Consider the following 25,331-nt stretch of genomic DNA (forward strand, 5'->3'; position numbering starts at 1 on the left):
AGTGAACTAAAATTTCATTCCTACTTCAGATATTTTCTTTTTATTTTTCAATTTCCTAGGGTAATCACATAATTTTAATTCTTCGTGTTTTAATTTTGAAAGCATTTTATCTGTCCAGTCTCATGATAAATCCAGGCAATTCTGTCTCAGAAGACTTGCAGAGCTGAGCATTTTAAGGACAAAACTACGTATTTATACAGGGAGTAACAAGATGTATCTACAGGTAATTACAGAACTACCCATTTTGAGATAATCTGCCCAGTGTGAACATCAGACCTTTCTTCAGAATTGGTCTTGTAGGACAGTCAGCTTGAACATGCAGCCCCTAGTCAGAAAAGCACTTAAGCGCTACTGAATTCCATGAAAGAAATGTTTTGAGACATTTATCAGAGAAAAATGAGCTACAGCACATACATAGGGTCTTTTGGAACTGCTTCAGATGTGCCCATGTTACTGAAGACATGAACTGATAATGAAGACATCACATCTGCACATAAAAGAAAACATTTTCAATCAAGACAATGCCATTCTTAAGACCTTACAAAGGGATTTTGTTGTCCTAAAAATTCTTTTTTTAGTACAACATTAAGAAGTAAGCAAACGTACTGGGTCTGGCTGGGATGGCAGCACATACGGTGCTGTGTTTCAGATCTGTGGCAACTGCAGCGCTGATAACAGGCGGGTGTTTTGGCTGCTGCTGCACGGCACCTGCACAGTGCCAAGGCTGCCTGCTTCCCACTGCACCCGCAGCCCGGTGGCCGAGGGGGGGCGAGAGGCTGGGGGGGGCACAGCTGGGAGACCTGACCCAGGCGGGCCAAGGGATATTCCATGCCACGTACGCTCACGCTCAGCAATAAACACTGGGCTAGAGGAAGACAGAGACGACGTTTTTTGTTGCCAGGGTGGCGGTTTGGAGACTGGCTGAGCATCGGTTTGCCTGTGGGAGGTGGTGTGCCATCTCCTTTGCTTCGCTCTTTTTTTTCTCTCCTGGGCCCTGCCTTTTCTTCTCCCAGTAAACTGTTCTTCTGTCAAAACTCATGACTTCTCTTCATTCTGCCCTTCCTGTTTTCCCCCTGCTGCGGGGAGCTGGTGAGGGGAGCGAGCGAGCAGCTGTGTGGGTGCCTGGCTGCTGGGCCAGGTAAACCCACCACAGCAAGTCATACAGAAAACCCATTCCAGACTAGTGTACACAAGACATTCTGATGTGGAAGAGCAAGTATAGCTGAAAACCTACCACCTTTTCCCTGAAATCACTGAATGCCAGCACTGCTCTTCTGAGAAATCCCTGTCTGTGTAACATTGCTGACAAGGGTGGAGGTGCTTCCAAGGTATCTTGCTCTCCAGGCAGGCCATCTGCTTCTGACAGCTCAAGGTCTGGTCAGGAACTGACCCAATAATTCGCTTAGTTGTAGTAAATAAGAGCTTGTAGCCAGACAAGTCATATTTCATCATGTATTTGGCCACACTTGAGATCAGCAGATGTGCAAGAACCACTCTGGGCATCCATATTTTTTTTTCTTCTTTCCTTTAAGTCACACAGCTCATCACTACTGAGTTTAGCATGCTAAACTATCAAGTAACAGATTGATTTTGTTCAGCTGCTCCTTGTAAGCCCTCCACCACCAAAAGCTTTGGAATTTTGCCATACAGCAACTCTGTAAAACAAGTTACAAGCAAAAAGAAAATCCTTAAGAAAAAGCGTAACAGCCCTCCACTAAAGAAATGGGGCGTGGGCAGCAAAATAACACGCAAATGACCCTGAGCATTTCACAAGCCTCAATACATAATCTAGTTATTGTCCCGACACCCATGTTCAAGTGCAGAAGTATTATCTCATTTTAGAGATTTCCATTTGAGGCATTAAGTGATTCATTGAAGATTTCTCAGCAAGCTATTCATAGGGAACACAGTCCAGACCTCCTAAACTGCAAGTAAACTGGAGAACCTTAAGACATTTTTAAAAAACTGTCATCCCTGTTAGAATTACACACAATGACAGGGTTATTAGCGCACTTCTTATGCTTAGAACAGACTGAGTTTATGATTTCATAACATGCTGGACAGAAAGAAACAGCCTACTGTCAGACACAACAGCACAAGGAATTATTTGATATATTTAAACAAGTATTTTCTTCAAAACAAGTGACAAAAACCACCAGGTTCACACACCTCTGAACTGAGGCAACTGCAGAGACCCCATTTCCCAGTTCTGTAGTCTCTAGTTTTAGCTAATATTTTATTTATTTTTTTTCACTATGAAGCTGCCCTTTCCCACCATCCTCTGAACATCACCTTGGACTATATAGTGTGAGATGATTTCAGAACACCGGTTCAGCAGAACTTTCAGTTGCAAACCACAATATAGTGGTTCAAACTACTAAAAAAACAGATGAGAAGAAGCAGTAGGACAATGTAAGATGACATTACCAACTTGAATGACAAAGAAAGTAGATGAAGGGAAGAAATTCATCTGGAGTAGTGAAAGATAAGACTGTAGACAAAACAGGAACCAAACAGCTTCAGAGATGTTCAAACAGGCTGCACTGTCCTGGTGAAAGCAGCCCCTAAAGTTCCTGGCTTCTTGTTCCTGCACTGACAGACCTATAAATGAAGTACCTTCCTATTTGTTATCTGTCATATACACGTGCCATGTGAAAGTAGGCTTACTTACCCACCAACCTGTGTTTTTGTAAAAAGTCAAAGCTACATAGTAAGGAATTTATAAAGTACCATTTTGCCAATTGTTACATTTGTCTTTTTTTTTTTTTTCCCCCCTTCCTTCCCCTGTGATCATTGTGGTATGTGTCACTATGATCAGCTTTAGCAGGATAAGCTCAAGAAACCTGATGAACTCACTTGTAAAGTATAGGCTGAAAGCGTAACCTACAAGTTTCTGAACTTACCCAGTCACAATGGTTAGCAAGGAGAGACATAAAAGGTATCTTACCACCGTGAATGACTCCAGTTTCTGTTCTTGTTTTTCTATCTTCTCCAAAAGACTGTATCTCCCGCAAAAAACAGCTGTAAGTTAGAACATGATTAGTTAATTTACTCTTGATTTACTATACTGCTTTCTCCTTACAGGAGACTTTTGCGAAAAAACACCCCTCATTCCCTTACTTACCCTGCTCAACACATGGGGGGTGCTGACAGATGCTCTTACCAGTTTTTACAGGACTTACCTTCACTGCCATGCAAGCTTAGGCAATTACCTAAACCTTGTTGTTAGCACCATTCCTGACCACACATACAATTCTTCCAGCTATAACAAACCCATTTTTAAAACCAACATGTATTTTAAACTCAAACCAGCCAGCACATCGCAATGTGCAGAAAGATAAACCTAAGTGATGCAAACCGTTCTATCCATTAATGCAAGAGGGCCATAGGTGCAAGTTACAGTAAGTCACCAGTTACTAAACAAATCCCCCTGAGCCACACCAGCACAGTTTCAGTGTGGTCATTCTCCAACAAGCAACATTATTATCTCAAGAATACCAACTCAGCTGAAACAGAGGCAAGCCCAAAGAGTGACACCAGCACTCTGCCCACAATACAAGGCCTTTGCTGACGTGCCTATAAATTTCAGGGGAATTATCCCCAAAGTTGAAGACATACAACCACATGGATAGCTGAGTGCCTGTTTATGCCCATAGACAGATGAATGGAGACTGATTTCCCGATTTCATTAACAGGAGGGAACAAAACCAGAAATAGTTAAGTTTTGCACTCTCTTCTGTAGTTGCAAGGAGAAGGCAGTCATGAACTGGTCTACGATTTAACCACGCATGCCAGACAGGAATTAACCCTTTCTAGTTGCTACTTAAGTGAGTTACATGCTGGTCCCTGTTTGCCTTGGAGTAAGATCTGTTCAGCAGTCCCTCAGCTAACCCTAGAAGTACAATGTGACATTTCTGAACATCCTGACTGCTGAAACCAGCCTCCACCAAGCCACTATGACTTCACTGTCTTTGCAGACTTACTTTTCCTTCTGCATTACAAAATACTCACACTGTAATAGACTAGAAGTGCGTGACTGCTGCCCCATTTCATCCATCTTACCCTTGAAACTACAGATTTTGCCAAAGCCAAAGTGAAGTTCTGAAGTGCAAAAGCCCTGTCAGAGTCACAGGTTTTATTTTAAAGCAAAGCAGAAAGCTCTTAAACGCTTCTGCATCTGAACCTGCCAGATGTTCCCTGAAGCACTTCACCTAGCAAAGGCTCCCAAAACAAAGGCTCTCACAGATTAGGTCCCAAAGTCCATTGCAATCTGAACACGCTTCTGCATGGCTTGCTGAGTCACAGTTATGTTCAAAATCAAAAGACTGAAGCAATGTAAAATGTGATGCTTCAATGAAGAAATACAATTACTTATACATGTCACAGTGTTAAAGAGCATTTCTGGGTGTTGGAATCGACATAACAGGCACAGATCTGCAAGATGAATAGAGGGGCCAGAAACCCAGTGAGGGAAGCGCACCCACTTCCTTGCCTTTGGGCATAATGCTCTAACCAAGAGTTCAGGAACAGGCCTGCGCTACGGTCCTACCAGTATTCTGTTCTTCTGTGCAAGCAAGGGCACAACTTGGCTATTTGCTCCCTTCAAGGAGACACAAGCAAGGGATGAGAGTGAGGGAGCTACTGCACATCCCTTTTGTCTAGCGAGCACCTGAACTGAGACCAAGAAAGACAGCAACATTTGTGATAGTGCATTTTCTGTAGGTGGTGGTTTTAGGATTTAAACAGAACAAATCAGATCATGCACATTATTGTACTGAGGCATCCTAGTGATTCTGCTTTTCTCCTGTGTAACATGCCACCTGCTAAACCCCAGTTTTGATCACCTTCAACCCGAGTTGTGGGGGAGATTCCTCTTCAACTTCAGTGGAAAATTAAAATCTGAAGAATCAAATGGTAAGACTTTTACAACTTAATTTTTTTCTTTCCCCTGCTCAGTGAGTTCTTTTGACAATCCTTGCCCTTTTGAACTTCATGAAATATTGAAGACCAAAGTGACAAGTAATCTCAGAATCCCATACCTCGATGTGGTCTCAGGTATGAAATGCAGTCACTGGTATGAAATTATTAAAGTTCAAATTGTAATTCTTGTACTTTAAGGGCTACTACTATTAAAGGCTATTTTAAAAGACAAAGGAACACAAGCAAAAAAGTAAAAAGTTTTTGGTTTGCATCACTGTAAAGTAAAAAAGCAGATAACCAAGACAGCTATGTACCATATGTAAAGGAAAGAAAAAAGTTTTATTGGATGTTGTAAAGGTTTCTTCTTTCCAAACGATACCACTTCTGTCAAGTCTGATCAAATGAGATGTAATACCTTGAAAAAAATATAAGTAGATTCTTATGGGACATCTCTCCATAATTTGATTACCTTCCTAACTCAACATTTTGTCCTTAGTCAATGGTCCATGGCATATCAAAGAAAACATTATGCAGGAAACAGTGACCCAAGGGAGGAGAAAGGAAATTAAGAGTGAAGGTACAACACTTAAAAGGAAGTGTTTTTCATTTCTGTATTATCAAAGAATACTGTTGCTTACTGTCCACAAATGTTTAAGGTAATTTCACATCATAATGAAAGGTCAATTCTTAAAAGTGATTTTTACTTTCAAACAAAAAAGACCCTGAAATAGGAAAGCACGCTGTGACTCTGCAGGTAGTATAGACTTTAAAAACAGTGGCCCGTAACCCTCTGTGGTAGATCTATGGCCAATGAAGGCCATGTGTGTGGAGATGACATGAAACACCCTCTCGGAACCTTCAACCCATTGTCCCCCACTGCAGGGTACAAAGAGAAAAGAAGCAGGGCTTCAGATAGCACATCATCAAACCTCACATCAAACAGAGCTCAGTGACAAACAACCACACCAAAACTAACGTAAGCCAAAAAAAGCAGCAGGAATCAGTGCTCATCACAGCTCTACAGCCTTGGAGAACATACAAATAAACCAAGCACTTAAATCCCTCCCCATCTTGAACTCTGATCTTTTTAACAGTTCCCTAATCCTAGTATTAATGACACACAATGCATACATGCACCAGAACCACATACTAAGATTAAATCCAGATCACAACAGCTATTCATAGAGATATGGGCCTGTTCTGGTTTTGGCTGGGATAGAGTTAATTTTCTTCTCAGCTGCTGCCCTGCTGCGTTTGGATTTGGTGTGAGAATGCTGGTAACACACTGCTGGTTTCAGTTGTTGCTGGGCGATGTTTACACTAAGCCAAGGGCTCCTCAGCTTCTCAGGCCCTGCCAGCGAGAGGGCTGGGGGGCACAGGGAGTTAGTTGGGGGGGTGCGGGGGCACAGGGAGTTAGTCGGGGGGTGGGCGGACACTGCCAGGACAGCTGGCCCCAACTGGCCAAAGGGATATTCCAGACCACAGAACGCCATGCTCAGCACAGGAGCTGGGGGAAGGAGGAGGAAGGGGGGACGCTCCGAGTGACGGCGTTTGTCTTCCCAAGCCACGGGCGTGACGGAGCCCTGCTGTGCTGGGGATGGCTGAGCACCTGCCTGCCCGTGGGGAGTGGGCAACGAATTCCGCGTTTTGCTTTGCTGGCGCGCGCGGCTTTCGCTTTACCTGTTAAACTGTCTTCATCTCAGCCCAGGAGTTCCCTCGCTCTGACCCCTCCGATCCTCTCCCCCGCCCCACCAAGGGGGGATGAGCGAGCGGCTGCGTGGGGCTTGGCTGTGACCGGGGTTAGACCAGGACAAGGCCTTAATGAAGAATCAAAGCATACCATGAGCTGTAGAACACTGGACAGGAGTCCTCATCCTATGTGAATCTTCTTTACTCTTTCAAAGAGTAAAGCAAACTCTTTGACCAATTCTCTTCTGATGCCTAGCCCCATCCCCAACCTTAAACCTGAGGTTCCACAATATATCTGTCATGCAGAAGGGCTCAAAAACCTAAACACTGCACTCTGCTAATTCCACTGTAGACCTATAAGCCTTCTGGATCCTGACGGTAAACATACCCTTCAATCCCTCTGTTCCCGAGTATGTATCCTAAAACTGTATTTTGGACTGTGTTTAAGTATAGCCCAGCAACAAAGATTAGCACTGAAATTAACTGAAAGTTATTTGACTGTGTCTAAATCGGCTCTTACCTTTGTGGGAGCCAGCAGTAAAATAAATCCCCCTAGTCCCAAATCAAAACCCCAATGTAAAACCCAGCTATCTCCAACACAACTCCAAATTTAAGCAGAACCCATGAGATCCTGCCTGCAGTAGCCTGTATACAAGCAGAGAAATATTGCAGGGCTGAGCATTAAACTGAACTCAACCCTATGTATTCACAAGCTCAACAAAAGACTTCTGAAGTCTTCCACTGCTGCCTACAGTTCTGCTAGCTTGCAGGGTCCAATGCTCACGTTTAACTCTTAATGACTCTACCTGTCACTTCTACATTTAATGTTAAGAATAGTTTTGTCTGGGGTTGTAGGGTTTTTGTTGTTGTTGTTTTGGGAGTTTTGGGGTTTTTTTTCTTCAAAAATTAAAAGCTAGGTTTATTGCTGGAACCAGAGGCACGTCAAGTTGGGATGAATGCTGGTAACACAAGGATACAATGGACTATGGTTTGTTTTCATGCACAGATATTTCTCCGATGAAGCCACTGAGAACATCTAGTGCAAGAAGCAAGCTGAGAGAAGGCAGGGAATCTTCTGTCAAACGCTGACATGACCAAGTGCAAAGGCTATTTGGAGTCTGCTGGTAAGCACACAAAAGCGAGACTTTATTGAGAGTTTTGGCACTTTTTTTTTGGACTTTATTATTATTATTATTATTTTGGCCTAGCTACTGAGTCAATCACATTTCCCTACCTGCCAATGAAGTTATTTAGCACATGGAAAGTAAACCTCCGTATCTTTAACATTTAGCCAAGCCTTAAGACATTTAGCCTCAACCTTACGCCTAACACAGACGTAAGCTCCAATGTAGTAAAAGTAAGGGGTGCTCCCTGTCTGTCACTGCTACACCAACAGTCGCAAGGTTCCTGTTTTGCATCTCAATATTCAGCCAATTAATAACAGCATCCTCCAAAGCTGATCTTTACCTGCCTTTACAACACCATGATGTTCCTTTCTGTGAACTGCAGTTTCTAACTTCAGCCAGGGAATGCAGTGTTAAGCATACTCAGCAGGAATCCAGCCTTCAGAGGACAATTCATATTGACATTTACAACACGCACTGCTTATTACAACAAAAGATGCATATGATTATAAAGCAGCATAAGCTCCCTGACTGAAACCATCCTCAATCTGATATTTGCCAAAGATTTTATAGCAAAAAGGATCTGTTAACTTTAGGATTGAGAAAAAACTAAATAAAAGCTTCAGGACTGGATCACCTCTCATCCTATGCCAGATTTCTGTCTGGTGACACAAGTGGGATAGTAATACTACAGTAGGGCAAAGGAGAGAATCCATGTTCAACACTGGTACAGGAGGGAATTACAGTAAATGAACAGCAGCAGCAATGAGGAAGAAAACATGTACATGCCGTGTGGTCTTGTCAAAGAGAAAAATTGTCCTTTAAGGCTTTCATAGCAGAGAGCCAGCATTGCAATCAGACATACAACTGGCACCACTTCAGTTTCAGCCAGCATGAAATAGCACGGTTTAAAAAAACCAACCAACTCTGGTGTTTACTATGATCTACGTGTCTTATAGGACTGGAATATCCAGTCCTTCTAGCCTACGAAGCTCTCCCTGGTTGTGGGAACTTTGGTGTGAGCTAGAGTACCAACATGGGCCTCAGACTCTTCATTGACACGTTTTTTTTTAAACAAGTCCACATGCAGAGTCTGCAAGCACCTTTATTCTAACAGTGATCTGCCATTATTTAAGCCTGTTATTCCCCCTAACTTAGTGACAGCTGACGTTCTTCTCTCAAAGCTTTAAGGGCCTAATCCAATTCCTACTGACAGAGCTGGAACAGACCTGTAACACAGACACACGTGAGCCATATGGTACCTCACTGGATGAGAAATCCCTCTTACAAGTCCACCATCAGAAGAACTGGACCTACTGGAAACCCAAAATGGTTAGAGGACTGAGTTGTGGGCCCCACTAATGCACTAGCTCTCAGACAATGAGCACAAGGCAATGCTTAGAAGTTCTACTTCCTACAAGAATTGCTGTCTGCTACCTACACTTTCCATGCTTTTGATAGATGGGGGATAGTTTTTTCCACAGCTGGGAATGTTTTACTTGGATACGTTTATTTTTCCTCAACCTCTGGCTGACTCACAGATACCTCCATTTATTTTAGCTTTCTGCACTCTCAGAAACAGCAAGCAGGTTTCTGTAACCAACTCTAGGTACACTGTTAGTGACCCTAGTGGATTTATGGAGAGCTCTCTGTTCACCAGTGTTCACTCATGTTCCCTGAGAAGCCTTCTTTTGGGAATTAACTTCATTAAAAGAAACTTATGCACCCATGCTACACTCAAGTTCTCAGAGGGTCTGTATATTTCGCCAAGATTAGCTAATTTGATTTAAGATGAGAATTTTCCCCGAAACACATAAGCCTGCATGCCAAAAGTATTCTCCCAAGGGCACGAAAGGACTTGTGAAGCTACATTCGGAAATATTCACAAAATTACATGAGATGCTCAGCCAAATGGTTATGAGAGTTCTCCATTATTTTCATTACTAAAGAAAATATTCCCTACCACATTCCAAGCTAAGCTTTGCGCACTTTGCCCTGCCCTGAACTGAGGATGCACATGAAGTATATCTGAAGCGGCAATATCCCAGCTCAAGTTAGCAAGACTGCCCGACAACACAAGCCATTATTTGTTTTTCCTTGTTCCAGTCAGGAATCCAGCTTCTGAACTTCCAGAGTCTGTGCAGAATCCTAGAAGTACCCCAATATACTGAACAAACATACCTAAAATAGAAAGCCTTTGTGAGTAGCCAAGTGGAATACTTGAGGGAAAAAATGATCATTAGAGAAGCTGTAGAGGATTTACAATTCTGTTTTGTTTGGATCTGTACAGTAGCCTAGCCCATAAATAGAAACCAGGGTTTTTTACATTTGCTTTGCTTTAGAGAGTTGTGGGAATGATGGTAACCAAGCAACACCACAAAGCTGGAAAGCCCTGCTTAAGGCAACTGCCCATACCCCGATGGGCCAGGATACATGCAGTGCCTAGAGGAGCTATGGGATCTCCAACTTTGTACACTTCAGGGGCTACAAGATTCTAAAAAGAACAAGAAAAAGATTCTGTATGATCTGTGGACTCTCCATGCCTTTTTGTGAAAACTGCCTCCTCACTGAACTGAATTCTCCTGCCAGCTGGAGTCCACTGTGAGCTTTACTCACCATTTTTGCACACTGAAAGGTCAATCTACCAGGAAAGCTTCCTCTTACTGAGGTTGGGAAATGCAAAAATACTGTGTCTCAGACAGCATGTTAACAAGTCAAAATAACCTCCACAGTTTTATTAGAAAATTCACTGCAGACCCATGCGAATTTGAGTATGTCAGTTTGCACAGAACATTACCTTATAATTATTCTAAAAGACAATCATAGAAAGTACAACTAAGTTCCAAAAAATATCCAGTGTCATTTTCTGGGCAAAACCTATCCTCCCATTCACCTATAGCAAATCAGAACAATGAAGCATCGTACAGCTGCTATAATTAATGACAGCCGAAATACCTTATTTTAAATTCAAGTGCAATCACCACTATTTTCAAACTGGCACATCCTCCATGTAATCTGTCTTCAGCCTCCCAACAGAAGGACAGAAGCTTCTGAAGGAAGCAGTACTTGGTATTTTGCAAACTTAAGCAAAATCAGTTTGTGCCCTCACTGTCAAATGGTTCTTCTTCAGCCTTGTACAGCAATTTTTTAAACTGCTCCAAAACCAAAACAGACATTTTCTTAGTAACAAAGCCAATATGTATATATGCATTTCAAGATATAATCATCTTCTGAGAAAGAAATATGTAAATGATGCTTTTAAAAAAAGTTTAAATTATTTGCTTATCCGAACAAGCAGTAGGCAGAGAAAATATGTCTGAACGCATATGGTTTTAACTGAGTGAGGGATTATTTTAGGAGACAAAGGGTATCTGCTGAACAATCAATGCGTGGCAGATAATGCATCAAGGCTGCAGATGCAGGTTTATGCTGCAGTTTAGCAGACAACCCTACAGTGGCTTAATATCACAGGTAAGACAGCGAGGTCAGTACCAAAAGCAACATACTATAGCTGTAGCAGACATGCAGTTAACACAGAACACAGACACTGAAACCTACGGGGTGCACTGAGCAGCTCAATCCAGGAACAGGTTTACAACTTTTCCTGATACCAATACCCAGCTGATACTGGGTTTTACTGTGCATTACCCAGTATCAGAGACAACAACAAATAAGAATTAAAATCTCCAAGAAGCACCAACTAGAGACCACCTCTAAAGATGTCCCCTCCTAGTTACACTGGGACACAGAGAAAAGGGGGCTTCAGGGGACTTAAGTCTACTGCCAGCCTCACTGTGCTTATGAAAAAACATCACACCCTAAATGTGAAAAGCAAAACTTTTCCTCAGCACTAGGTCACATCATAACAACCGGGTTGAGCCTGCCTTTATAACAACGTAAGTGGACATGAAGTCCAAAGAAGACACCAGCACCTCCTGGGGATCCTTACTGGAAAGTAGCCCAGCAGAGGAATGTACACTCTGCTCACCCATTGGAGCAGGGAGTACATCCTGCTCAGAGCGCAACCACTCTGCTCAGAATCTAGTACTGCAGCAGCAATGGGATCCTCAAGTCCGATTCCACCTCGCTCCATCTTAGCTGGCCTGATCTCTAGAAAGGAAGAGGACTGAGAACTCCCAGCTAGCTATCCTTTAAGCAGTTTCACACTCTTCTGTCCTTCCTGGCACTCTTACAAGAGCTGAACACAACTACGAAGCATGTTTTATAATATAGAGCTCCTGCAATTAAATATATTCCTTTATATATAAAACTCCAATCTTTATTTCTCTCCATTTAGAATGGGGAAATACCCTCTTTTCTTGTTGCATACAAATTCTAAGAATGGGATTGTCCTGGTTTCAGCTGGAACAGAGTCAGTTTTCTCCTTAGTAGCTAGCACAGTGCTGTGTTCTGGCTCCGATGTGGGAATGATGCTGGTAACACACTGCTGGTTTCAGTTCTTGCTGGGCGATGTTTTACTAAGTCAAGGACTTTCCAGCTTCTTGGGCCCTGCCAGCGAGAGGGCTGGGGGGGCACAGGAAATTGGGAGGGGGCACAGCCAGCACGGGTGACCCAAGCTAGCCAAAGGGGTATTCCATACCGTATGGTGGCACGCTGAGTATATAAACTGGGGGAAGAAGGAGGAAGGGGGGGACATTTGGCATTACGGCGTTTGTCTTCCCGAGTAACTGTTATGCGATGGAGCCCTGCTGTCCTGGGGGTGGCTGAACACCTGCCTGCCCATGGGGAGTAGCGAATGAATTCCTTGTTCTGCTTTGCTTGCATGCGCGGCTTTTGCTTTACCTATTAAACTGTTCTTATCTCAACCCTGGAGTTTTACATTTCTTTCCGATTCTCCTCCCCATCCCTCTGGGTGAGGGGGAGTGAGCGAGCGGCTGCGTGGGGCTTGGTTGACAGCCGTGGTATCATAATGAACAAAAATGAATAATGGAATCAATTTACAAATGTAAATATAACTCCATCCTCCTTTGAAGTTTTAATAGGAAGGAGGAGCAAAATTACTCAGGGGATCTTGGTCAGACTTAGTCATGAGTGTAAATGAGATCTCATTCCCATGTGGTATTTCACATCACAAAGGAAAGCATGCAGAGCTCTCACAGCCCTGAGACAGAAGGTTCCATGAAACACTAATTTGTATGTCAAAGCAGCCTCTTCATGGGAATAACATACAAGTAATAAAACAACTCCCAAAGTTTTGAAGTGAAGCAAACTTCTCACGCTGGAACTTACTGCTGCTCTGACCATTTAAAATATTTTGGTCCAGGCTTCAGCTGAAATGCTTGTGCCAGTCTCTGAGTTATGAAGCAATGTGGCAAAAATAAAGCCAAAATATGGTTTGGTTTTCTTTTATGCTAATGAGGTTGAATAAAAGCGTGTTCTGGTGCAAGTCTGGAATGCCTTCACTGAACCCAGATACACTCTATGCTAAAGGAAACCAGAGTTTGCCTCAGTTTGTTGGCACAGCACCCTCTGTATGGATCTTTTATTCAGAATTCCTGTCTGTATTTACTTTCATAGGAACAAACGTATTTACTGCTGCCACTGAGCCTCAGCAACTGACTTACGACTTGGCCTCTCTGCTCCAAGTCCTTTGATACACCAAAAGTAAAGTTTGTTCCAGTAACATCCGCTCACCCACAAGACATAGTCTGCATAGTTTATGGTACACTAAAAAAAGGAACATGTTACATTTCAGTGACAAAGTTGCATGGAAAACATTACTCACACACAAGGCAGCCAAGCTACCATCTCCAACCCAACCTTTGCTTTGAGACTTCTGTTTGGTTTAGTTTTGCAAACCTCACAGTACATTGATGTTATTTATTTTTCCATTTTATTTCCTAAGATTTTTGCTACTTACGTAGAAGGGACAAGGGACACAAAAATAAATATGGCTACAACCTACCCATCTCATTTGCAAGGTCTCATGACTTTCACAGATGGACCTTCATGGTATAGGCTTTGCTCACATCACCAATGAAATCAACATCATCCTTTTAACTCCAGTCCTCAGTATGAACTGCAGATTTCACATGTCAGCAAATACCTTAAAATCCACATCTGCAGATTTCAAACACACACACTGCCTGACCACCTTGTGTTCACCTTCATCATCAATATGTTAAAAATTAAAATTCATTTCAGCCACCTCAGTGCATCAGTACACCTCTTCTCCTAGTGAATTACTGAAGTCTGTGAACTTGGGAAGCCATACAAGCAACTCCTGGTGCACGTTCAGGATTACAGCACATTGTAAAAGCTGGCCATTAAAAGCAGAATTACGAAGTTACAAAATACAAGTGGAACTATTACATCTTTTCATGTCTTGTATATAATGAAATGCCCCACTTAACACAAATCATTCTAACTGAATTATCAGTATTCAAACCAGCCTGAAGCACGGCCAAAAATCCACTGCTGTCACTACTCATGAGCATTTCCTGCCAGCAGGATCCAATGAGGGAGCTGACAAACCCAAAGGGCTGAGACCCCCTAAATCAGAAATGGTGTGTTAGACGCATACCACTATGCATGCAGAATTGACTGGAGGCATGACATGATTTCCAGGAATAAGCTTAGAAGGAAAAAAAAAGTAAAAAGGAAATAAAAAATGAAGACTTTTAAAATTTTAATCTAAATTTCTATTTAGACTTTCAAAACATTATATGCTGTAATTACTCTGGCAGTCACATCTCCCCCAAAGAGAAAGTAAAAGGAGATGAATAGAAACATGTTGGGGGGTTTTTCTAAGATTTTTTTTTTAATGCATTACAAACACTTTTTATATGGTTAAAACATTTTGTATGTCGGGGTGTCAGGTGGGCAATAATTATTTTAATCTTTCTTATTTTAAAAATGGTAGCAGATAAAACCAAAACAGCCACTCCATATCAGAGGCCAATTTTTTACCCATTTCCCTACAATCACCATCAGAACTTTTAGCATAAACAGTCTTCTGACACAACTGATCTGTCCATCCACACGCCCAAAAATAAACATGCTGCAAATGCAAAAAAGAGATGTGAACTACCATAGAACACAGTATGTAACATCAGCCTGCTAAGGAACAAACACAAACCCACTGAAACTGCCTCCCTTCAGCGTTAATTAAGTAAGATCACAGAAATTTAAGGAAAACCTTCAAACCTTAGGTATGTCTAAATATATCAATATATATTTTATTTTTTATTTTATATCAATATTTTATATTATTACATAAAATAAAAGTAACATTTAAAAAAAATACTTTAAAAGCCTGAAGACAGAACTAGATAATGAAGACTGGTACCAGAATACAAAGTCCAGTAGTTTACCAGAAATACCATTAGCTGGTCCTTCTCGGACGCCTGGCATTTAAGAAAGGGAAGAATTCTGGAAACAGCCTCTCCTGCAGATACTACTTTGACCTAAATTTGACTACTACTATCATGGGAGGGTAAGGGATAGAGCCGTTGGAGGAGGGAGAGCGGAAGAGGCAAACAGAACTCCAAACAATGAATCAAATAATAGTTCAAAGCCCCAGCAAAGGAGCTGGGATGAGGGAGGTCATGGAGTCAGAGCTGGGCAGGACCTGCAATCAAAGATGCTTAAGAAGTATTATTTAAAGCAATAGAGAAGAGCACTGTTCAGTCATGCATTGTTTCATGTAAGAGACAAATTTAGAAACTGGCAAATCAATTCCTGCACAACTAGAACGGGAATCCCACAGAATTAATGCCACAAGAGAAATTATGAAACTAACATTTATCAGCAAGACAGACAAGTTCCCAGAGGTAGAGGTGTTGCTTTGGCCCTACTCTCTATGTACATATTGCATGTGAAATGGAATCGCAGAGCCATTTTTGTAACAGCTCTGATAGATGCACTCTCTGTATGAGCGTTTTTCTTTCAGTGGCCTGTCATTTCTGTGAAGAGAGGTTCAACACACCTCAGCTCGTTATATTTCTCACAGAGGAACACTCACACCTGTCAGCAATCACATGAATATCATCACATGGCTGTTAATACATAATGGTTAGGACCTTATTAGCAGATCTCTCTGCTTCTCCTTTCAAGGAATTATGAGAACTCAATTTACTCCACACGACTTCAAGCCAAATCTTTTATACAAATTATCGGCCTTGATTCATTAGCCACTTGGAGGCAAAAGTTAACAGCCTCTAATTTTTCTCATATTTTATTTTAAAGAACAACAAAGTCCTACATTCCCATCAAAAGCAAATAAAACTCCTAGATGGCTCCAGGTTTCAGCTTATACTCTGAAAATGGAAATAGCATTCCAAACAATCTGGGCAGAGAGCTAGAAACAGGCAAAGGTTGGGCCCCACTCCTCCTATTCAGCTGATCCTCATGCAGGATCAAGCTGTAAGAAGGTAAGTCTGGTAGACTCCTTCCAGGAAGAAGCTACATGAAAACATTTAAATATTTAAAACAGTCACATAAAAAAAGTATATGGTCAGACCAGAGCAAAGTGTGCTATCTTTATCTCTTTATGTATGACAAGACAGATCACACACACAGACTTCCTTGTATCATACATGCTGAAAATCTTACGTAGTTCAGATTGCGCTGACTATGAGTGGCTGATACTATCCCATCCCATTACTGCCATCTGACTGCTCTTTGGACATTACTTTTAACTACATGCAGTTTATTTGTATATTCTGTGTGTTGTGGGGGGATTTTTTTGGTTTTGTGTTTTTTTGGGGGAGGGGGGAATGTTTTAGGGTGAGGGTTTTTTTGTGTTGTTTTTTTAAAAAAAAAACAAAACACAGGTACATTTCTATATTTGCATTAACACAGAGGGATACCAATTTATGGCCTGTCTCTTAAGGAGTCCATCTGCTGTTCAAAAGCCTGTGTATCCCTGTATTTTCCACTTCAATTAACACAGATTCCTTCCCAAAGCTCTTTTCTGCGGCTGGTACCGCAATCTGAACATGTCCAAAAATGTCACACAACAGCCCCTGAGTTTCCTCCCAGAAAAATTCTAACTTAGAAAAAGGCAAACCCTTTCACAGAGTCTGGTACCAAATTTGTTCAAAGACAAAATCCATCAAAACAAGCACTCCCAGCACCGCACCCCCCACAGCAGGGCAGCTGCCGCCAGCCCCAGCAGTGCCCAGTGCCTGCCGCAGCTTTACAGGAGCCTGGCTCCCACAGACATCTGGCAAAGGGCCTTCACCACACGCCCACCTTACAGCCCAGCATTTCAGAATGAATTGTCCTTGCCCAGGTCATTTGGCACTGCAGAAAAACAGCCCCTGCTATCACGCTGCTTGGCCATTTTGCTCTATTAAACCACTTCTAAAGAGCTGGGCTCTGACTCCACAGGCAGCTCAGCGAGGGTGCAGAGCCTGGTAGGCCGAGTTCAGCCCAGAACAAGCACTGTAGCATCACACAAAGTGTCATTTTTTGTCATAAGTAACAGCAATCTTGAGGTTTTTCTTTTTTTCCTTTTTTTTTTTTCTTAATTTACAGAAAAGGAACCTTTAGTATCAGACTAAGCCACTCTCCGAAAGAAGAAGATATTCACTTAAAATAGTGAGTGACAGTTTAAAGTTGTGCTAGTCAGTTTAATTAATGATTACATTTACATTGCTTCATTCCTTTAATATGATGCAACAAGGGTAATGACTAACCTTTTTGCAGTTTAATAGACCTTCCAACTACAAGATAATCCCTTTTCCATTTAACAAGCCCCTTGTTACAGTTTAATAAATCTAGTTTTGCTCTTCAGCAATTCTTTTTAAAGTGCTTTGGAAGGTACCACCATTCACCTACAGCCTGATTTTCAGAGGACCTGACTGCACAAAATTCCAATCAAAACTTTCTGCACTCAATACCTCTGAGAATCCAACACCAGAAGGCAACTGGAAGTTTTCAACCTTTCTCATCTACAGGGTAAGGGGCAAAATAATCAGTCAGGTACAGTGTAACTTTAGAAAAGGGAACTGCATATTAAAATGCTACTAACATGGGAACCTCAACTCACCCCATTAGTGTAGAGAAAGGCAACCATCATTCTTTGTCAAGTGATGGCAGCACAGCGGATGAATTTACGCACATGACCATCTGTTGCCAGATTAGACAACTTTCCAGTCTGCCAAATGCCTGTTCTTTTTCAGAACTTCCCTGGGTTTGTAGGCTTACTCTCTCTACTACAAACCAGAACACATTATAGAGTCCCCTTCATCCTAAAACACTGTGGACTGTGAGCCCTCCCACAGAACTGCCAGAAGTTTTGAGACTGAGCACTGCTTAAACACAGGGCCATGGGAGCCAAAGGCAGCCCACTGCTGCAGCCTGCTCCACAGTTGCTTATCACGCCATGTTCTTGGCTAAGGACATGGAACCAAACTCCTATTCACATTGCAAGTGCTGCAAAACTTCCAATACACTTAGAGCTCCGACAAGACCTTGGCTTGAAATACCTCTTCCACAGAAAATAATCCGCAAAGGACCTAGACCGCACCTATTTCAGACATGCAAAGAGCTTGTGTCCCTCATGACAGGAAAAAATTGTGAGTTTACTGGCCATGCTGTGATCCAGACCCAATAGCACACCATTAGAACCATCTCATATCAAAAAGCCCAGTAAACAACGTAAACAATAACTAGACAAAAAAAAAAAAAAGGAGGCTATATAAAGATCATAAGGCAAGATACCGATTTTACATCGGCATCCAGAAGGACAGCTCCACTGATGTTGAGGATTTCCTGTCTTCAGCATGCACCAGAAACATTGTGACATTTTCCATAGTTCCCTTTCACTCACAGGTAAACACTAGAGAGCCAGAGATCTTCTGATGTAAAGCTGGTTGCCTGCTCAGCTCGAGGTTTCCCCAATACATCACTGTCTGGATATTTGTCTTCTTTTGAGATAAAATGATAATAATCACATTTTTAAAAGTCAGTGCAGCTACTGCAATTGACTCTATGCCAACCACATTCTCTAGTCTTCCACAAAACTTTCCAATCTACCAGCAACTCGGTAAAGAATCAGCCTGTGTAGGTCAACAAGACACAAGAGCACAGATATTAAAGACAGGTGTGTGGTTTTAGCAACAGATAATAAAGGGAGAACTGTTTTTACTGAGTGAGAAGGAAACGATAAAGGGCCAAACTCTGTACTTGTGGATTTCAGTGAGCATAAGCCCCAAGAGAATCTGGCTCTAAATCAGTAATGCAGGAACTGCTGCAAGCCCACCGTTTCCATCAGATCCTTAACCAAATGGCCAAACTGGAGGAAAACCCATCAGGGCCAGGGAAGCCCTGGTCTCGTACTACCATCACACAGAAAAAATATTCCCTGTAGTTCCTCCCTTTTGCCCTCAGCTCACAAGCTTCCATTCCCATCTGAGTATCTAAACAGACATGGCCAAAAAGTTTGTGCCTTCTGACTGCCAGAGCTCCTCCTGGCCCCGGGATCTTCCCCAGCCTTCCTCCCTCACCCCCTCACCAGGGCTTCCTCCAGCCACCTTCCCTGCTCTTGTCACCACTACAAGCCTCCAGGCACTCCTACACAGCAGCCGCTCTGGTTAATCCACATTTGCCTCGCTGCAGACCTCTCTGGGGCACCGCTGGCAGGTACACCTCTTGCCCTACTCGTGCTACAGCTGTGTGCGTTTGATAGTACACCTGATCTTCCAACTCCCTTCTGCTGGTCTTTCCTTGTGTTTCAGACCCGGCTGCCTCTGTTGGCCAGATCAATCATCCAATCCTTTCTGGCTCCCACTGTGTTTGTACACAACGTAATTTCGCTGTCTTGGGAGGAAGAAACCCTCAAGTTCTTCAAGATTTTTAATGAGAAGTAAGTTTCCTCCTTTCACTCTAGTAACAAAGTGGCTGCAGTACACGGGAAGCCTCAGGAGCTGCAGGAATGGATGGAGAAGCCTCTCTCCACCCAAGCACTGTGCAAGCAGCCCATCTCCGCACCACCCCTCTCTTCATCAGCTCCAGAGCGAGGAGCACAAGCTCCAATCCTAACACCAAAACACAACTTCATGCCAGCAGCTTAACAAACCAGCCAACTCAAAACAGTTTCTAGACAGCACTAAGTTATTATTGGAAAACAGACTTACAAAATTAGGCAACATTTCATTCAGACTGAGTCCTAAAGATCACTAAATCAAATGCTTCATAGGCTAGTATTACTGCACAAGACTGTTATTCCCTCTATCAACACAGCAAGAAGTCCCACAGCAATGACATCTTGGGACTTATAGGTTTTTCCACCACTAGTATAAACCACAGTCTCTGAATGCATTCCCACTCAGAAGCACCACCACCCCCAGGCTGCACATGCAAGGCTTTTATTGCATTTAATTTTACACAGAGAACCAGACCCAGTACCGTAATTTTAATACTAAAAGCGGACAGTTTAAGCGTAGTGCAGCAGTGGAAACCTCAACCTGGATGCGTGTAGGACAGCACATACTCAATGCTGGTTTTAAACATTACTAAGAAAGCAATTCAGTCCGAAACGACCATTTAAGTACATGCTTGAGCTTGAAGTCGTCTGGAGCCCAAATATTCTTTCTTGGCAGTGGCACTTCAACCAGTAAGAGAGCCTGAAGTCCTGACCTGTCACCCCACTAGCTGTCAGCATGCATCAGCCTTCAGCAACAGTAAATGCCCCGCGCCATGGAGAGCACTCAGATGGACACTCCAGTGCTGAACCTTCAGGGCAAGCTCCGCACAGGTTTCTAACACCACCAATCAGGATCCTGAAGAGCTACCATCATTCTGAAACATGTCATAGCACAAACACCATCTTTCGGTGCTATTCCAATAAGATTCAGGCAAACACCATTAATCTTTGCATGGGTTTTGTGTAAGGCTGGGACAACAAACACCAGGCTACCTGCCCTGCATGTCAGGTGTTTGTTTTGAAATGCTGCCGGGCAGGTTGGCCTTAGCAGCATGAAGGGGTAACAACTCAGCAAGGCTCTACTGCCAACACAAGAATGGTAGCAGCTTCTTCAAAACTGACTCAAAACACACCCACAACTTTCGAGGATAGTCATCTCCCAGGAAGTCATACTCACAAGCCCACTCAGCCATGCACAGCACAAACAGGTAACATTGCTCAATGCCACTCAGAACATAAAACAGCATCAACCCTCTTGGAAGCACAGTTCATGGAAACACCAGCCTTAAGTAACCACTTAAAAAAAAAAATAAAATAGAACAGACCTTCAGTCAGTGAACATCAAATACCACCGCAGCGGGGTTTACACAGGCCAAAATCTGTCCCCAACTCTGAGCAGCAGCACACTGGTATTTACAAACAGGTGAGGCTTCTTTGCCATTTGAACTCTTTACCTTTTCAAGGCTCAGGAGATCAGATTCATGAATACTTTAAACACTGAACACAGTACACAGCCATAGGCATTTTTTTCAGTCAGCAAACCCCTAGACAGAGTACTGAAAAGTCTATTATGAAGGCCAGTCACTATCCTCTTCTTGAATGACCACATGAAAATCTGGGACTGTTGCACAATGGATTGAAAGAGCCTTTTGTCTGAAGGAAAAGGACAAGGAGTCACAAAGTATTGCAGATTCATTTCTAACTCATGTTTTTTGAAGAAATTGTATAGCTTCAGCTAAGAGCAAACCAAGAAGACAGCAGGCTTTGAAAAATGTTATGCCACAACCCTTTCCCACTATGTACACACAGAGCATATTTTTAGATTAGTCTCTTTTGTATTACAAAAAGATGGGCAGGCATTCTGTATTATTGTTGTTTTACAAGAGAAGTTTAAAACACATGCAGAGTTTTGACTTTATTCCAAAACCTTAATTAGGGTCTGCAGCACTATTTGTCTTGTCCAAACAGAAAATCATCTGAAGCTTTTTTGGTACAAGATCTAGTAAAAGTATAATTGTACTGGGACAAGAAGTGAAAGCATTGTCACTGGTGCTTAATAATCACCGATTGAGCAAATTTGCCATCACCCATAAAGTATATGATGGCCTATTCCACAAAGACTTTTTTTTTTATATACTGAGAAACCAGCAACTGACTCTTTAAAGTTTGAGGTCTGTTTCTGAAGTATCTCAAAAAAAAAAAAAAAAAGGGCCGATTACATCTGCTGATAACTTCTCAAAAGTAAGAAATGCTTTACTTCTCCATCCACCCCAATCGAATTTTCAGTTCTCAGATTTTACATACAGGCAGCGCGCACACCCCAAATGGGATTTGCACACATGATTTCATTACAGAGTTTCTAAGCAATCTTCACACGGACAAATTTTCAGCAGGAAAGACAGTGGGAGCTAATAAGCAAAACCAGATTTCTTCTAATCCATATCCAGAACTAAGGAATTACTGCACGTCCACTCAGAAACAAAAGTCATGGCCATCAGATTTCCCTTCTTCACCAGTCTGTTCTACCCAGGTACTGTGAAACTTAACAGTCAAAAAATGTCAGTTTTCACCTTCCAGATTCTTGCTGCATCCCAGAATTTATATTCCTTGTGTGCCCACAACCCCTCCTGAAATCAAGCAACATATTTTGCACACACCATTGGTCAAGGTGTCAGTTGGATTTAGCTCTTCCAACCGCCCTATGAAATTGTACCAGGCAAGGAGCTGGCCTTCGGCATGTTACAAGACAGCTCTACCGGGTCCAAAATCTCTGCTGCTGGAATCATGCATGGCATCACCTGCAGACATATATTGGAAGTAAAAGTCCTGCCATGCCAAATATAACCCCAAGGTAACTACAGAGCCCATCATCTCACACTCTGTAAAACATGGGTTTATAGTCCTCAGGACTGCAAAGAGGAACTTCCAAATGCGAAGCAGAGGCAAAGCAACGCTGCACCATCTTCTTGACGCTCAAGATGCTTAGAAGCAAACGGGGCAACGAGATGTGAACCGCACAGCCCCCTGCTGATGCCAGGGAAGTTCAGGGCCAAATACTTTGGTATAATAATGCTACAGAGTGTTCCTTTCAAACAACTATTAGCAGAGGAACCTGCCCAGTCTAAAATAAAAGGCACTCCACTATCAAAGTTAACTATTTCACTACAGTTCATTTTTTTTTACACAAAGGCGAAAACGGCAAGAAAGCTAGTGAAGCATCTAAGGAGGGAAGAAAACATGGAGGACAGAGGAGACAGTAGCACCAGCCATATTTTCCCAGAATAACATGGACAATAAAATCCTTAATATTAAATAAGAGTCAACTACAATTAACAGTAAGTTATTTTTCTTCCCTTGATCTTTGAGCAAAGCCTCACTGCCCCTGGGTCTTCTGCTCCAAATTGTACACAGCTTTACTTTTATCCTCTGGTGCACAGTGAAAAGCGGAGTTCGACCTTTCCTTCAGATTTGTAAAGCACCACACCAGATTGTTTTGAGGGAAAAAAAAAAAATGAGGATTTTTTTTTTTTTGTCATCTGCATGACTAGCATTACTTAACAGTGTCCAAAGGCCTCCAAGACATGGGCCCTGAAAAAATACTAGGAAATACAGGCCCTAGAATGACAACATAGGCAATGTGTGTAGTCAAAAAAGAAACTCATATATAACAGCTTGGGGTAATTAATACCAAATACAGGTCAACTACAACTGCAGATGGGCACAGCTTTAGCACTTCCACCATTGCTAGAAGTCAAAGAAAATACAAAAGAGACCGCAGGGCATTAGGATCTTGTTGTGCTTTCTATTAAAAATAGGCCCAAACTGATTTCAGTTCCAGACAGGTTATTTCCTTAAAACCTGGGAAACGGCACGAAGGTGACCTGACATTGCCTCATTTCCACTTCTTTGAGCAAGCACTGGATAAGAATAATTGATCTAGATTCAGAACCAAACCTCCCTCAAGACAGAAAGTACTCAGAAATGCCTGTGTTCAATTTTTAGGCTCGTTACTGTTATGTCAGACAAAAAAGCAACTCTCAAGCACATGTTGCTTCTCAGGCCTCTGCCTGGGCATAAGGACTGTGGAAACAGACCCTTCACTTAAGGATAACCCTCAGAACATTTTGAAGGGTACTCAATTTATTTAATCTTAATCATAATACTTTTTTCTTACACAGTACATTTCCCAGAGCTGTGACCTTACCTCCATAGGTATTTATACAGCACCTGACACAGTACAAGGCTTATCTTGATTGGTGTCTCATTACATTTAACAGATCCTGCTGTGTTCCTAAAGGGCCAAACTCCTTCAGCTCCCACAACACAGCTAGTTGGAGAACACTCGCAGTCTAGTGGCAGCATTCAGCTCCAGCAGGCTGTGATGGTGCCTCATAAAATTCATCAACTTGTTCTGACCTGGAAATCGTTCTGCATTTACAGGGTTTGACTGCATTCACAGAAACAACTGTGGCAAGGGCACAGTGTCCTGCTCCCAGCAGACTCTAGTTAGCGGCATTCAACACGTTACTGCCCTGCATTTCTTTCATGGCCAGTGCAAATACACTCCTAGTTAACCCTGACATTCTGCATGCAGCAGTCTTTTCTACTTTCTGAGTAGAAAGCTTTTACTTTACCTTTCTTGAATGATCACATTCTGGAAAATGTGTTAAGAACACATCAGGAACTCAAAGAAACAGAAGACAGACGCTTTAGACTGGTAATTCAAGTTTATAAGTTAACGGAAAAGAATTCCTGTGGAAAATCGTTAGTTGCCTTGTAGCACAATTTCAAGCTGGAAACAACCAAATCGGTCCAGGGGAATGTGACCTGGAATGAAGCAGATGGGTTTACCTGTGGTGCCTCTTGGCTCTCCTAAAGAAAATAAATCTGGTAGCGCAAGCGATTCACATCTCAGGATGATAAGGCTAAGGGTGGGGAAGAAGCTTGCACTATTCATTTACAGCCCAACAAAGGAAGCATTGCATTCTGACAGAGAATAAAAGAAAATTGCCAGCTGCCACTGCTTATCAACGAATTCCACACCTAATGATTAAGTTTTTCATCCACAGCAGAAAAAAGGACGACAAACGTTAAAAAAACCACCAAAGCAACCAAAAACCGCACCAAACCCAAACCAAGCCTACCTCCCGGGCGGTCTTTTACCTTGGTGCAGATAAAAGCCCAGCCTCAGCCGGCTGTGTTCGTGCGGAGAGGGCAGCCGGGGCACGGCGCCCCCGCCCCGCCGCGCAGCAGTACGCTCGCGCCGGTCACCGCGCTTCGCGGCACGGCAGGGGCCACGGCCGCCGTCCCGCCACCGCCGCGCGCCCGGGGACGGGGGGGGGGAGGGGGGAGCCCGCTCGCTCCCCGCCCGCCGGCCACTCCCCGCCTGCCCGCCCGCTCCCTACGCGCCGCTCGCTCCCCGCCCGCCGGCCGCTCCCCGTTGGCGGCCCGGGCTGTTACCGGCTAGCCCAGCGCAGCCCCGCTCCGGCGGCGCCCGCGCGCTGCCGGGGCGGCGGGAATAGGGCGAGCCGCGGCCAGCGGCTCCCGCTGCTGGCAGAGCCGGTCCCGGCGCACGCTGGGCCGCCCGCCGCCCGCGCACCGCCGCGGGGCAGGGGGCCGCCTGCCTCCGCCCGCAGACGGGGGCCGGCGCCGGGACCCAAGCCGCGGGAGCAGCGGCGAAGGCGAGGCGCCGCGCGCCACCACAG

At 43.2% G+C, this 25,331-nt stretch overlaps 1 protein-coding gene across 11 annotated transcripts in view; it reads right to left on the reverse strand.

The window, feature by feature from the left end:
• SPATS2L (spermatogenesis associated serine rich 2 like) overlaps positions 1-25,331 on the reverse strand; it is a 151,280-nt gene that overhangs the window by 60,185 nt on the left and 65,764 nt on the right. For 3 of the 11 annotated variants that reach the window (XM_056348537.1, XM_056348536.1, XM_056348539.1), the window contains exon 2: positions 2,948-3,021. The exons of 1 other annotated variant lie outside the window; for it this stretch is intronic. The gene's annotated coding sequence lies outside the window, so the exon portion shown is untranslated. Of the gene's footprint in view, positions 1-2,903; positions 2,924-2,947; positions 3,022-24,770; positions 24,927-25,331 lie in introns of those variants that run through there. 7 more of the 11 variants (XM_056348544.1, XM_056348543.1, XM_056348535.1 and 4 more) reach the window with 5 other exon arrangements.

Source organism: Falco biarmicus, chromosome 8 (genome assembly GCF_023638135.1).
Source record: "Falco biarmicus isolate bFalBia1 chromosome 8, bFalBia1.pri, whole genome shotgun sequence".
NCBI lineage: Eukaryota > Metazoa > Chordata > Aves > Falconiformes > Falconidae > Falco > Falco biarmicus.